The 14,149-nt window shown below is 40.2% G+C and overlaps 1 pseudogene; it reads left to right on the forward strand.

Moving 5' to 3' along the window:
• Nucleotides 1-6,857: 6,857 nt before the first annotated feature.
• Nucleotides 6,858-11,908, forward strand: LOC129517824 (60S ribosomal protein L36a-like; annotated as a pseudogene).
• Nucleotides 11,909-14,149: the final 2,241 nt, after the last annotated feature.

Below are 14,149 nucleotides of genomic sequence, written 5' to 3' on the forward strand. Positions count from 1 at the left end.
CCAGAGTCCTGATCAAGCCCCACAATGGATTCCCTGCTCAGCAGGGAGTCTGCTTCTCCCTCTCCCTCTGCCCCTATCCCTGCTTGTGCTCTCTTACTCTCTCTCTGTCAAATAAATAAATAAAGTATTTTAAAAAAGAAATTCATTTTAATAATATATGTTAACTCAGCATTCCAAAATATTGTCATTTCTGGGACGCCTGAGTGGCTCAGTGGTTGAGCATCTGCCTTTGGCTCAGGGTGTGATCCTGGAGTCCCTGGATCGAGTCCCATGTCGGGCTCCCTGCATGGAGCCTGCTTCTCCTCCCTCTGCCTGTGTCTCTGCCTCTCATTGTGTCTCTTGTGAATAAAGAAATAAAATCTTTTAAAAATATAAATAAATAAAATATTGTCATTTCAGCAAGTAATCAACTTTTAAAATACTGAGATATTTTATATTCTTTTGTATATTAAATCTCCAAAATCCAATGTATATTTTATATTTACAGCATATCGATTCATATTAGCCATAATTCAGGTGCTCAATAGTCACATATGGTTGGTTAGTGACTACCATATTGGATGGTACATCTATACTTTTTGTTGCATAGGTCAGGACAGTTCAACCACCACATCTTCTCATGCAACCATTTGCTAAAACATTTTGGGTCTTAAGTCTAAGATATTTCTTCAGTACCTACTATATGCCTGGCTGGTCACTACTTACTAGGACAGGTATAAAAACTATGTAATAGATGTGCCCTGCCATCAAAGAGTAAGGTGAGATAAGACATAAAATCCTTAAAAATTTAGAAAGTAAGACATCAAATAAATGAATTCTTGAATTTAGTGGACAATAGATAAACAAAAAAAATCAATATAGATAGGTACAATCAAGGAGGAGATGTGGAAGAAAAAAAAGAAGCCATGGATATGCAAAGCTTAATAAACAGGATGAGGAAGGTAAGGTAGAAGTTAGAGTTTAGACAAAACAAGAATTTACTGGCCTGATTTCATCAAAGACTCTATTTGGTTCAGATCATGGTTTTTATAATATATGGTTTCTCTTAGGTAAATAAAATAGCTTTAGAATGAAAATAGATCTTGTATGTTATATGTTGTATGATCTCAACCCTGTTCTAAAAATATATTTTATTTTATTTTATTTTTAATTTTTTTTATTTATGATAGTCACACACACAGAGAGAGAGAGGCAGAGACATAGGCAGAGGGAGAAGCAGGCCCCATGCACCGAGAGCCCGACGTGGGATTCGATCCCGGGTCTCCAGGATCCCGCCCTGGGCCAAAAGCAGGCGCCAAACCGCTGTGCCACCCAGGGATCCCCTAAAAATATATTTTAAAAGACAGGAAGAAAACCTTCAAAAATGGCCCCTAGATAACTAGATTGATTATGGTCGAGTAAAGGATGATCCTGCTTCTTTGAAGTTTAATATACACTTCATTTTTTTCAATAACCATGTAATATTTTTATAATTAGGAAAATATACACTGTTTATAATATGTAAAGAAACTGCACTTATCTGATGGCTCCAGGAATTCTTTTTTTTATTAAATTTATTTTAAAGATTTATTTATTTATTTGGGGGGGAGGGCAAAGGGAAAGGGAGACAAGCAGACTCCCCACTGAACAGGGAAGCTGACACAGGGGCTTGATCCCAGGACCCTGAGACCATGACCTGAGCTGAAATCAAGAGTCAGATGCTTAACCAAGTGAGCCACCCAGGCTCCAGGCTTCTGCCCTGATGGCTCCAGAAATTCTGAAACAAGATTGTACAAATAGGTATGTCTAACCATTCCAGTATAATCTCGATGTTTTAAAAACTAGAACAAGAGTCCAGGGCTTTTCATATCACATATTCCAGAACTGTTGGCTATTGGACTGATAAACTGCGGAGTAAGCTTTCATCCATTTTCCATGAATTTTACCTTGCAACTGTGAGAAGAGTCAAGTACTTAAAAAAAAAAAAAAAGTCAAGTACTGTTCAGCTTAATCAATGACCATTTGGAAAAGCAGCTTGCTAAAGGTGACTGCCTTATTTGTTAAGTAAGGTTCATGGCTAATGGTTTCGACAAGTAAAGCTGTTCAATCGCCCAAGGCGGCTCACTTGATCACTCATCCTCTGCTGGCCATGCATTTGATGGGAATTTTAAACACAGCTTTCATCTTTGATCTTTGTCTTTATGATTTAGTTCATAGAGCAAACTGTTGTCATATTTTCCAGTTAACTTGACCAAATAGTCCTTGAAGAATAACTGGATCCTTTAGTTACGCGTTGCCTACTTTACCTCTAGCACAATCATTAAGCATGTCTTACCCTTATTTGCTTTTGATATTTACTAATTACTATTAACCATTGCCCTTTGTCTACTTTATTCTCTCGTTCTGATTCTTTCTACCTACTCAGCTATTTCTCATCCTTCCCACACATTCTCTTGCTTTTAGCCCAGCAGTTTCAAGTTGACTTCTTGAAATAAGTCTGGCACAATTTCAAAATGTTAGAAGGTTTAGTAGATTTATAGAGATGGTTGTGTAAGTGTTATAACTCCTTATCAATCAGTAAAGTTAGCAATTTTTACTAACCAACCACTATATTTTTAGGTTTATGGAACTACAGGGATTTTTTTTTTCTAAGCAAGGGTGGACCTAAAGAAGTCTTTTTTTTTTTTAAGATTTTATTTATTTACTCATGAGAGTCACAGAGAAAGAGAGGCAGAGACACAGGCAGAGGGAGAAGCAGGCTCCATGCAGGGAGCCCGATGTGGGACTCGATCGCGGGTCTCCAGGATCACGTCCCAGGCTGCAGGCGGCGCTAAACCCGCTGCGCCACTGGGGATGCCCCTAAAGAAGTCTTGAATAGCTCACTTGTACTCATGGAGTCAAGCAGGGAGGAATTTAAAAAAAAAAAAAAAAAAAAAAAAACCTGTGAATTATAGCATACGAATATATGAGTTCATAGCAGTGCTCTTCATGCTAATGGAAACAGGGAAAACAACCTAAATACTCAATAGGGAAATGGTGGAGGAAATTATATATATCTAAATACTGAAACATCATGCAATTATTTGAGTACTATTTATGATATCATTTGGGCAAATAGTTACCAAGAATAGCATTTTAACATTACTTGCTCTTACATATAGGATTCCAGGCACTTTCCTGTCTCTGGAAATTTAATGATCTTTTGTTACCTGGATGAGATACCTTTTCTCTCTTCTCCCTGCCCCCATCCAATCTCCACTACTCCAGATCCAAATGCTACACATTTATCAACAAACATTTATTTAACAAGCATTGCTGTGTACCCTGCCAATTGGCACCCTCTCATGGGGCTCATGGTCAAATAATTACACAAGTATATGATTACAAATGGAAGGAGTGCTGTGAAGTAAAGAAATGGTTATAAAAGATAGTAATCTAGAGAAGGCTTCCTGTGGAAGTAACGCCTGAGCTGGGATCTAAAATACAAGTAAGAGGGATGCCCGAGTGGCTCAGTGGTTGGGCATCTGTCTTTGGCTCAGGGAGTGATCCCAGGGACCTGGGATCGAGTCCCACATCAGGCCCCTTGCATGGAGCCTGCTTCTCCCTCTGCCTCTGCCTCTCTCTCTGTGTATCTCTCATGAATAAATAAATAAAACCTTTAAAAAATAAAAAAATATATATAAGATTTATGAAGCACTGGAGGGGTGGGATGGGGATGATGTGTGCTATGACCCTGTTATAGAAAATGTATGGTATTTTCAGAGAACTGAAAAAAGACCAGTTTGGCTATGACACAGAATGATAAAGAAGTACTCTGCGAAGAGGTGGAGAGGTAAGCAAGCCCATGACTATGCAATACTTTGGGCTTTTTAATATAGAACAATGGAAAATCACTGAAGAACTTCAAGGTCAAGAAGTAGAGGGGTGAAGTGATCAAACTTGCATTTTGAAAAGATGATACTGGCTTCAGTCTGGAGACTGGATTGGAAAGAAACCAGGGGGATACCTGGGTCGCTCAGTGGTTAGGCATCTGCCTTTGGCTCAGGATGTGATCCTGGGGTCCAGGGATCTAGTCCTGCATCAGGCTCCCTGCTCAGGGGGCAGCCTGCTTCTCCCTCTCCCTCTGCCACTCCCCCTGCTTGTGCTCTCTCTCTGTGAAACATAAATAAAAGCTTAGGGGATCCCTGGGTGGCTCAGCAGTTTAGCGCCTGCCTTTGGCCCAGGGCGCGATCCTGGAGACCCGGGATCAAATCCCACGTCGGGCTCCCGGTGGATGGAGCCTGCTTCTCCCTCTGCCTGTGTCTCTGCCTCTCTCTCTCTCTCTCTCTCTCTCTCATATGAATAAATAAGTAAATAAAATCTTTAAAAAAAAATAAAAGCTTAAAAATAAAAAAATAAAAACTCTTCCATAGGGGCACCTGGGTGACTCAGTCAGTTAGGCATCTTTTGATTTTGGCTCAGGTCATGACCTCAGAGTCCTGGGATTGACCTCTGCATTGGGCTCTGTGCTTAGAAGAGAGGATGAAGAAGCAATCCTCCGCTTGAGGATTCTCTCTTTCCCTTCTCCCTCTACTCCTCCCCCAAGGATCATTTTCAAGTGCTTGCTCTCTCTCTCTCAAATAAATAAATAAATAAATAAATAAATAAATAAATCTTTAAAAAAAAAAAAAGGCATCCATAATCCTCCCAAACAACAGCGAACTATCAGCCCCAAAACTTTAGCTAAGCCTTTTTCATAACACCTTTTCCTTTTTATTTTCCTTTACATTCCTTTCCACATGTATATTATGGCTATTCCTATACACAGAATCATTCAAGGCAGAGACTGTGCCTTGTTTATCTTCATGTCTGCGATAAATTGTGCAGAATACTGATTATGTGGTACACTCGGTAATTATTTGTTAAATGAATGATAAGATGATAAGCCATTTAAAATTTAGTTGCAAAGTCAAAAAATGTGTAGCATTCGCTGATGTTAATGACTCCCTTGGAAATAAAGTCTTAGAGATGCACCATATTGAAAGGATCTAAGATAAGATGTCTTAGGACAGGCAGTATTTTCAACAATACTCATTAATGCCATGGAAGTAAAAAGAAAGCCAAATATGTAGTCTACCTGTAATTAGCATAGCTATAGTCTACAGCATTTTTCGAAATACACTTTTCCAAGGTTGTTGGGACCAACAATCATTTTCAAGTTTGCAGTGATAAACTAACTGTTGGTTGTAGTAGCCACGTGGCCAATTTATATAACATTTCCTTTATCAAGGAACTTCGAAAGTTTTGGTGGGAGGGCAGAAGGGATTTCAGAAACCATTTGAGGGGAAAGAAAATTATTCAGACCACTAGAAATCTGTGTCAAAAGCATTAATGTCATTAGATTAACTCAACTATAAGAGGATATCAATAGGTTTCCATGTAAATAATGTTTATGACTCTGCATTCACAGTCCTCTCTTCCCACTGGGGGCCCCACATAACTCCCATTCAGAAACAAGGTCTAACCAGTGTGGCTGGAGCATTATGAAAGGCTTCATGAAATAAGAAGGACCTGAGTGGGGCCTTGAAGAATGGGAAAACCTTTGGCAAGAGAAGGAGAAGAGTCAAGCACAATAGTGCTAAGCAGTGGAGCTGAGAAATGGTATGAGGTCTGCAAGATGCTGAACTGGCCACAGTAATACATTCAGCTAGGAGGAAGTGCAAAGTATGGTCTGGGGAGCCACATTAAAAAGGTTCTTGAATGTCTGATGCATGAGTTTAAATATTCTGCAGCTGGTGGAGAATCCATGGTGCAATCCTCCTCAACTGGATGGGAAGGCAGAAGGAAGAGAACAGAGTATCACCATCATACACAGAACTCTTCCAAACTAAACATGGTCTCCCCTGCTACAGTTGAGAATCATTGCCATAAGAAACTAGCACTCAGGTAAAACCCTTAAAGGCAGAGAAAGGCTCTTGCCTGGAATTTAACAGCAGCAAAGTGGTAACTGCGGTAAGAAACCAACCCTCTCACTTCCTAGCTATGTATTCACCTTTTTGTTATCTCATTTTGACAGCCCCTCTACCTTTCCCCACACTTTTCTCCCTCTATCCTTTAGCTGAACAACTCAGAGAAAATTCTTTTATTTGTATTTCTATGACAGAGCGGATATAGACTGACATTTTCCAAAATTATATTAGAAACCACCAGGAGAAAAGAACAGCACAAAAAGAGTCAATTTTCCCAAGTACAGATTTGGGGTCCAGAGTTCCCTAAGATAGGCAATGTCATCAAAGCAGCGAGCCTGAGAGGCACCACTGTTAAAAAAGCATTTTCCAACCAAGAACCCCACTCTGTACGTAAAGGGATGCAACTACACAGACCACACAACTCTTACTAAAACCCACCTTCCTCTCCAATTTTGAGGCATCCCAAATTTCCCAGGAGCTTTTCCTTATCCTACTTGAGAAGTCACTCATCCATGCTGTCTAGTCCCACCATTCTGCTCCCTTGACTATTTGTCTTTTCCACAAACCATCACACATAGCACATCCTAAAATATCACATAGTTTGTGATACAAACCACTCTACCACCACACTTCTCTCTCTCTCTCTCTCTCTCTCTCTTTCTGCCCTCCCCTTTACCTCCTCAACCTGGGCCTTTTTGAAAACTGTTGCAAGAAAGAAAAGACCAAAGGCTGTGACATGTCCTGCTTTCACCTGAGAGTCATTCTTTCCCATTCTTCATCTGACCCTAAGCTATGTGACCACCAAGCTCTGCCTGTTGTTCTTCAGCACCCAGCAAAAATGCCAATGTTCAAAACTCCACCTTTATTATTTTTCAATAATCATAAAGCCGACCTGTAATTAGCATAGCTGCAGTCTACAGCATTGAGGCTATGGCCAAGCTCCAGATTCCTGATGGAGGTACATAGCTACTTCACAGCTAAAGAAGGGCAGTGGTTGATGTGGTTTGAAGGGGTGGGGTTTGGAGCCAGTGGCCAAGAAAGAATTCGTGAGACATCTCTGGTGCAAAAAGGGGCTTTTATTAAAGCACAAGGGCAGGACCCATGGGTAGAAAGAGTTGTACTGGGGTATGAGAAGTAACTCACATTTCTAAGCTTTTCTATCCTATGGAGGGGAGGGTGATGTTAGGGCTCCAAGAAAATTGAGTCTCTAGTTTTCTGGAGATTGCTTTTTCCTTGTAAATCATTAAGACAGTTGCAAACTGATGGGAGACTCATGTCCTGCATGACAGTGATCTCTATCAGCTGACCATTTGTTTTCCCCTTGCCTTTGTTCTAGGGCAGCTAGGAGTACCTGAGGAACTTCACACATATCCCACCGGGGGGCAGGGGGAGGGGGGTTTGCAAGGTGCTGGCTTGTGCTTTGCCCTCAGCTCCCGTTCTGCTCTCTCATCTCTGGTGACTGGCACCCTTGAAACACCCAGTTAATGACATAGATCATATCCCCCAAACCACCTGTTCTCCCACCCTTGAAATAACTCAACATATTCCTCCTCCTCTACTCCCAGCACTACCAACACGGCTATCAATGTACCTGGAAAAGATGTTATCACAGAATTTCACAATATAACAATTCCTTTACTTCATTAGAAGAAAAACATACTGAAAGAAACCTGGTGAACATTGAGAAGAAGGAAAAGAGAGAAGCTTAGGTAACTTAATGGCAAAAGTCTGTTTGAGAAGGCCCTATACATTTTTATGAACTTCCTTTCAGTGGATTTTCTTTTCCGTAAAATATATTAGAAAGTCATAGGAACTACAATGCCATCAGGAACTCGTGGGGTTCACCCAGAGTGAGGACCAAGCATAATGTCCTACTCAAAGTGTCCTGCAGAAGACTGTAGTACTTACAGCCAAGTGGAAAAAAGGGAAATCAACGCTTGTGGTGGATCTTTTCCAAAGATGACCGCCAAAAATTCCCCCATCCCTGTACATACATCACTCCTCTCATCAAGAGGTAGAGCCTATTTTCCCTAGGACTGGTCTTATAACTTGCTTTTGTCAATAGAATGAGACCAAAGTGACATTCTAGTATTCCTAAGAACTACAAGAACCTTAAGGCCTTAAGAAGACTTGTAGTGGGGATCCCTGGGTGGCTCAGCGGTTTGGCGCCTGCCTTTGGCCCAGGGCGCGATCATGGAGTCCTGGGATCAAGTCCTGCGTCGGGTTCCCTGCATGGAGCCTGCTTCTCCCTCTGCCTGTGTCTCTGTCTCTGTCTCTCTCTCTCTCTATGTGTGTGTGTGTGTGTGTGTGTGTGTGTGTATCATGAATGAATAAATAAAATCTTTAAAAAAAAAAAAAGAAGACTTGTAGTTTCAGGATGCCTGGATGACACAGTCCATTAAGCATCGAATCCTTGGTCTTAGTTCAGACAGTGATCTCAGGGTCATGAGATTAAGCCCCACATCAAGCTGTGATCAATGTGGAGTCTGCTTGGAATTCTCTCTCCCTCTCCCTCTGTCCCTCCCTCTCGTGTGTACTCACTCTTGCAAACTCTCTCAAAATAAGTAAATAAATCTTTATTTTATTTTTTTAAAGATTTTTATTTATTTATTCATGAGAGATACAGAGAGAGAGTGAGAGAGGCAAAGACACAGACAAAGGGAGAAGCAGGCTCCCTGCAAGGAGCCTGATGTGGGACTTGATCCTGGACCTCGGGATCATGCCCTGAGCCGAAGGTAGAGAGCCCAACCGCTGAGCCACTCAGGCGTCCCCAAAATAAGTAAATAAATCTTTAAAAAAAAGAATTATGGTTTCTGCTTTTGTGTTTTTGGGAATCAGCTGATAGGTTAAACAGCTCATGCTAAGCCACTAAATAAGAAAAGAGAGGCCTAGCCAGCCCCCAACCATTCCAGCATAAGCCAGATGTATATGTGATACCATCTTGGGCATTCCAACCCCAGCTGAGCTCCCAGGTGAATACAGCCATCTAGCAGAAATGCTACCTAGTAGAGCCCAGCCAACTCACAGAATCCATGAGCTGTAAGAAGCTGTTATTGTTTTAAGCCACTAAATTTTGAGGAAGTTTATTACATCATAATAACTGAGATTTAAGAATTCAACCCATCTCAATGATATCAATAAATCTGGATCCCAGAAAACCTCTTAATTTGCCTACTTTTTGTCTGAATAGTCCTTTTGTTACTTGAGTGTTCTATATTGATCTCAATCTTGAATTCCAGATAGTTCTGACTTCAAATATTATATCCCATAGTTCCCATAAGAACAGTCAAAATTGGGCAGCCCCGGTGGCTCAGCAGTTTAGCACTGCCTTCAAACCAGGGCATGATCCTGGAGACCCGGGATCAAGTCCCATGTCGGGCTCCCTGCGTGGAGCCTGCTTCTCCCTCTGCCTGTGTCTCTGCCTCTCTCTTCTCTCTCTCTCTCTCTCTCTCTGTGTGTGTGTGTGTGTCTCTCATGAATAAATAAAATCTTTAAAATAAAAAAAAAGAACAGTCAAAATTATTAGAGCTTACTTGGAGTTTGGAAACTCTGACTGCATTATCTATATTAGTCCCTTAATATAGCTAATGCTTTAACTTCCTCTCTGATTCTGAAGGTACTCTGGATTTTTTTTTTAAGATTTTATTTATTTATTCATGAGAGACACACAGAGAGAGAGAGAGAGGCAGAGACACAGACAGAGGGAGAAGCAGGCCCCATGCAGGAAGCCCAACGCAGGACTCCATCCTGCCCGGGACCACCCTCTGAGCCAAAGGCAGATGCTCAACCACTGAGCCACCCAGGTGTCCCGATACTCTGGATTTTGTTACTGGCCTAAATTTTAAATTTTACTTTCAAAATGTCCAGTATCTGTAGTTGCTATGATAATCTCCCTTTGTGTTTTGCAAGTTTATTCATGCTTTTCAAATGTAAATTCAATGTGAGAGCAATGTGTATTTAGACAATAGTATTCATCAGATGTCACCAATGAAATTGGAAGGATTCTCAAAGGGATTCAGTTCTAATCCTTTTCTCTCTTCTTTACTCTATAGAATCTCGGTGTGACTCAATCAGTGCCAGTGACTTCAATAAACATATATAAAATGATGACTCACAAAGCTAGACTTCCTATTTGGACTTCTCTCCTGGGATTCAGATACAGTTCCAAATGTCCACCAGGTATCTCTACTTGGATGCTCAACAGGCTTCACAGATTCAGTATCTCCAAATGAAACTCACTGTCCTCCAAAACTTATTCTTCCTTAGTCCTTCACTCACTGAATGATAGCAGTATTCTTCCAGAAATCTGGCATGTGGGTCTCTCCACCAGACCAGGAGCCCTAGATCCCACCCATCTCCATATCTCCAAATTCTAGCATGACTTAGTAGATTATAGTGATCACTGAGCATTCTTTCAATTAATAATTAATTAATAACTAAATAAAAACTGCTTCATTCTAGTTCTAGTTACCCCAATGAGAAAGATTAGCCCCTGTCTAACCCAACTAAATGTGTCAATACTTTGAGAACCATCTAGTTGTGTCAAAGGCAAGACTTTGTGAAGAACCTTCTAACAGCAGGAAGAGTGGGAATGGAATGAGCCACCGCAGGCCACAAATACTTGGGAAAATCTTGGCCTCAATATACCCATGATGTACAGCCTTCTTTACCAGGACTGAAAAAGTTCATTTGAATAGGTTACATGGATGGTTCAGTGGTTGAGCATCTGCCTTTGGCTCAGGTTGTGATCCCAGGGTCCTGGGGTCAAGTCCCACATTGGTCCCCACAGGGAGCCTGCTTCTCCCTCTGCCGGTGTCTCTCATGAATAAATAAATAAAATCTTAAAAAGAAAATTGAATAGGCTACATGACAGACCCATTGCCTCAGTTCCTAAGTCCTTAGGAAACCAGAACTGTGTTCTGAGCAAAGCATATCACCTTCCTAATTACAGGAATGAGAACTTTTCCTAGTCATTCATGCTGCCATGTCCCCAAGTTATTCTTGTGCTTCACAGTTTCACAATATCAAATGGCTCTACCTTTTGGAAAACAAGCTTTTAACACGATTTATGTTTTCTGATTACAGTTTACAGCCAGTTCTAAGAATTCAACATCAACTCAGTTCAAATCTATGGTTTCTTTAAGGCACTGTGTTGCACATGTTGATCCCTCTTTATTGTTGGATCATGTGTACAAGCTCAAGTCCTGCCTGGCTCATTATGCTCCACTTTCTGTGTAGCTCTGGAAGGCCAATCTGCTTCAAAGCCAAATCAGTGTGGATCATAGGTATTTTGAGTTTGTCTTTGCAACCTAAATGTCTTTCATTTTATTGGTAGATCATGAGTGACAGCTTTGTGGTCAATATTTTTAAGACTTTTGTCTGTAAGGACGCCTGGGTGGCTCAGCGATTGAGTATCTGCCTTTGGCTCAGGGCATAATCCTGGAGTCCCAGGATCAAGTCCCACACTGGGATCCCTGCATGGAGCCTGCTTCTCTCTCTGCCTGTGTGTCTCTGCCTCTCTCTCTGTGTCTCTCGTGAATAAATAAATAAGTAAAATCTTTAAAAAAAAGATAATAAATATGTACATACATACATACCTGCTAAATAAATATATATATATATATATATATATATATATATATACATTATTGCTTTTCCATGCTGATCGTGCTCTCTCATAGTGAATGTTCCTAAAACCTGCTAGGCTTTCTGTAAAAAGTGTGGCAAGCACCAACCCCACAAAGTGACACAATACAAGAAGGCTAAGGATTCTCTGTATGCCCAGGAAGCAGAGTGGCTATGATAGGCAGACTAAGCTGATTTTCTAGGAAAAAAACCCTAAAACTATAAAGAAGATTGTGCTGAGGCTTGAATGTGTTGAGCCCAACTGCATATCTAAGAAAATGCTAGCTGTTAAGAGATGTAAGAATTTTTAACTGGGAGGAGATAAGAAGATAAAGGGTCAAGTGATCCAGTTCTAAGCTTTATATTTGGTTTTATGAAGACAATAAGATCTTGAGATTATGTTCAAAACGAAAAACAATACTCTTCATTAAAACAGCACTTCCCGGTTTCAAGACATTTGAATAAAGAAAAAAAGAAATTTAATCTCCCTGAAAACAATTTTTGACATTAGAATTCATTACATCTGTTTACATTAATTATGAGGAAAACTCAACAAAAACTTCCAATCTATTTAAGATCTTGTGCTTGATGAAGCACATTAGAACATGAAATACAACACATTGGAACATGAATATACAGGCAAAAGACAGGTCCTTTCGTTACCAGACTGTGTTACACAATTTTTATAACAAATCTTATCACCCTCTCCCCATCTTTTGCCTTTCCATACAGAGTCTATAAAATTATGCAATTGTAAATTGAACTAGGGAGGGAAGATCTAACACATCTGTGAAATGTGCATTATAAATAAATCAATGCCAATGTGCTATCAGCAAAGGTCTTAACAGATCTACTCTAATAAAGTAAAACATAGTAACAGTTTACAAGACAATGGATAAAGTTCAGGTATCAGAAAATAACAGTTCATTTTTAAAAATCTTTTCATTAAATTGTAAAAGTATTGTTTAGATCTATAAATTTATTTTTTAAAGATATTATTTATTTATTCATAAGAGACAGAGAGAGGCAGAGACATAAACAGAGGGAGAAGCAGGCTCCATACAGGGAGCCCTATGTCGGAACTCGATCCCAGGACTCTGAGATCATGTCCCGAGAAGCTCAACTACTGAGCCACCCAGGCGTCCCTAGATCTATAAATTTAATGCACTTCCTATCAAAATCCCAACTGCCTTTTTTCCCCCAGAAATTAACAAACTGAACCTAGGGATCCCTGGGTGGCGCAGTGGTTTGGCGCCTGCCTTTGGCCCAGGGCACGATCCTGGAGACCCGGGATCGAATCCCACGTCGGGCTCCCGGTGCATGGAGCCTGCTTCTCCCTCTGCCTGTGTCTCTGCCTCTCTCTCTCTCTCTCTGTATGACTATCATAAATAAAATAAAATAAAAAGATACATAAAGTCCTTTAAAAAAAAAAAACAAACTGAACCTAAAATTCATATAAAATGAAAAAAAAAAAAAAAAGAAACCAACATCACAGCCAAAAGAATTTGGAAAAGAAGAACAAAGTTGGAGAACCCACATTTTCCAATTTCTAAATTTTCTACAAAGTTAAAGTAATCAGGACAGAACTACAAACCTGGCATATATATATATATTTAATTTATTCATAGAGACACAGAGAGAGAGAGAGGCAGAGACACAGGCAGAGGGACAAGCAGGCTCCATGCAGAGAGCCTGACGTGGGACTCGATCCAGGGTCTCCAGGATCACGCCCTGGGCTGCAGGCGGCGCTAAACTGCTGCGCCACCAGGGCTGCCCCAGATATATATTTTTATAATAATGGAATAGAATTTCAAGTCAAGAAATAAGCCCTTACACTTATGGTCAATTGAGTTTTGACAAGAATGGTAAGTGGAGGAAAGATGGTCTTTTTATTAACTAGAGCTAAGGGGACACCTGGGTGGCTCAGCGGTTGAGCGTCTGCCTTTGGCCCAGGGCATGATCCTGGAATCCCAGCATCGAGTCCCATATCGGGCTCCCTGCATGGAGTCTGCTTCTCCCTCTGCCTCTCTCTCTCTCTCTCTCTCTCTCTCTCTGTATCTCTCATGAATAAATAAATAAAATCTTAAAAAAAAATAACTGGAGCTAGGACAACACGCAAATGAGTGAAGTAGGACCTCTACTGCATTATACCCCTCACACTATACAGAAAAATTAACTTAACATGGATCACAGACCTAAATGTAAAAGCTAAAACTATAAAATACTTAGAAGAAATCATAGGCATACATCTTCATGCCCTTTAGTCAGGAATGATTCCTCAAATATAACACCAAAAACACAAATGACAAAAGAAAAATAAATAAATCAGATATCATCAATATTAATAATTGTGTGCTCAAAATACACCATCAAAAAAAACAAAAATAAACCCAATAGAGAAAACATTTGCAAATTATATATCTGACCAGCATCCAGAATATGCAAAAAACTTTTACTACTCAATAATAAAAAGACTAATAACTAAAAAGATGGGCAAAGGATTTGAATACACTTTTTTCCAAAGAAAATATACAAATGACCAATAAGTACATGAAAAAATGCTCAAGATCATTAGTCATCAGGAAAATGCAAATCAA

The sequence above is a fragment of the Nyctereutes procyonoides genome, unplaced genomic scaffold (assembly GCF_905146905.1).
Source record: "Nyctereutes procyonoides isolate TBG_1078 unplaced genomic scaffold, NYPRO_anot_genome, whole genome shotgun sequence".
In the NCBI taxonomy this organism is placed as follows: Eukaryota; Metazoa; Chordata; class Mammalia; order Carnivora; family Canidae; genus Nyctereutes; species Nyctereutes procyonoides.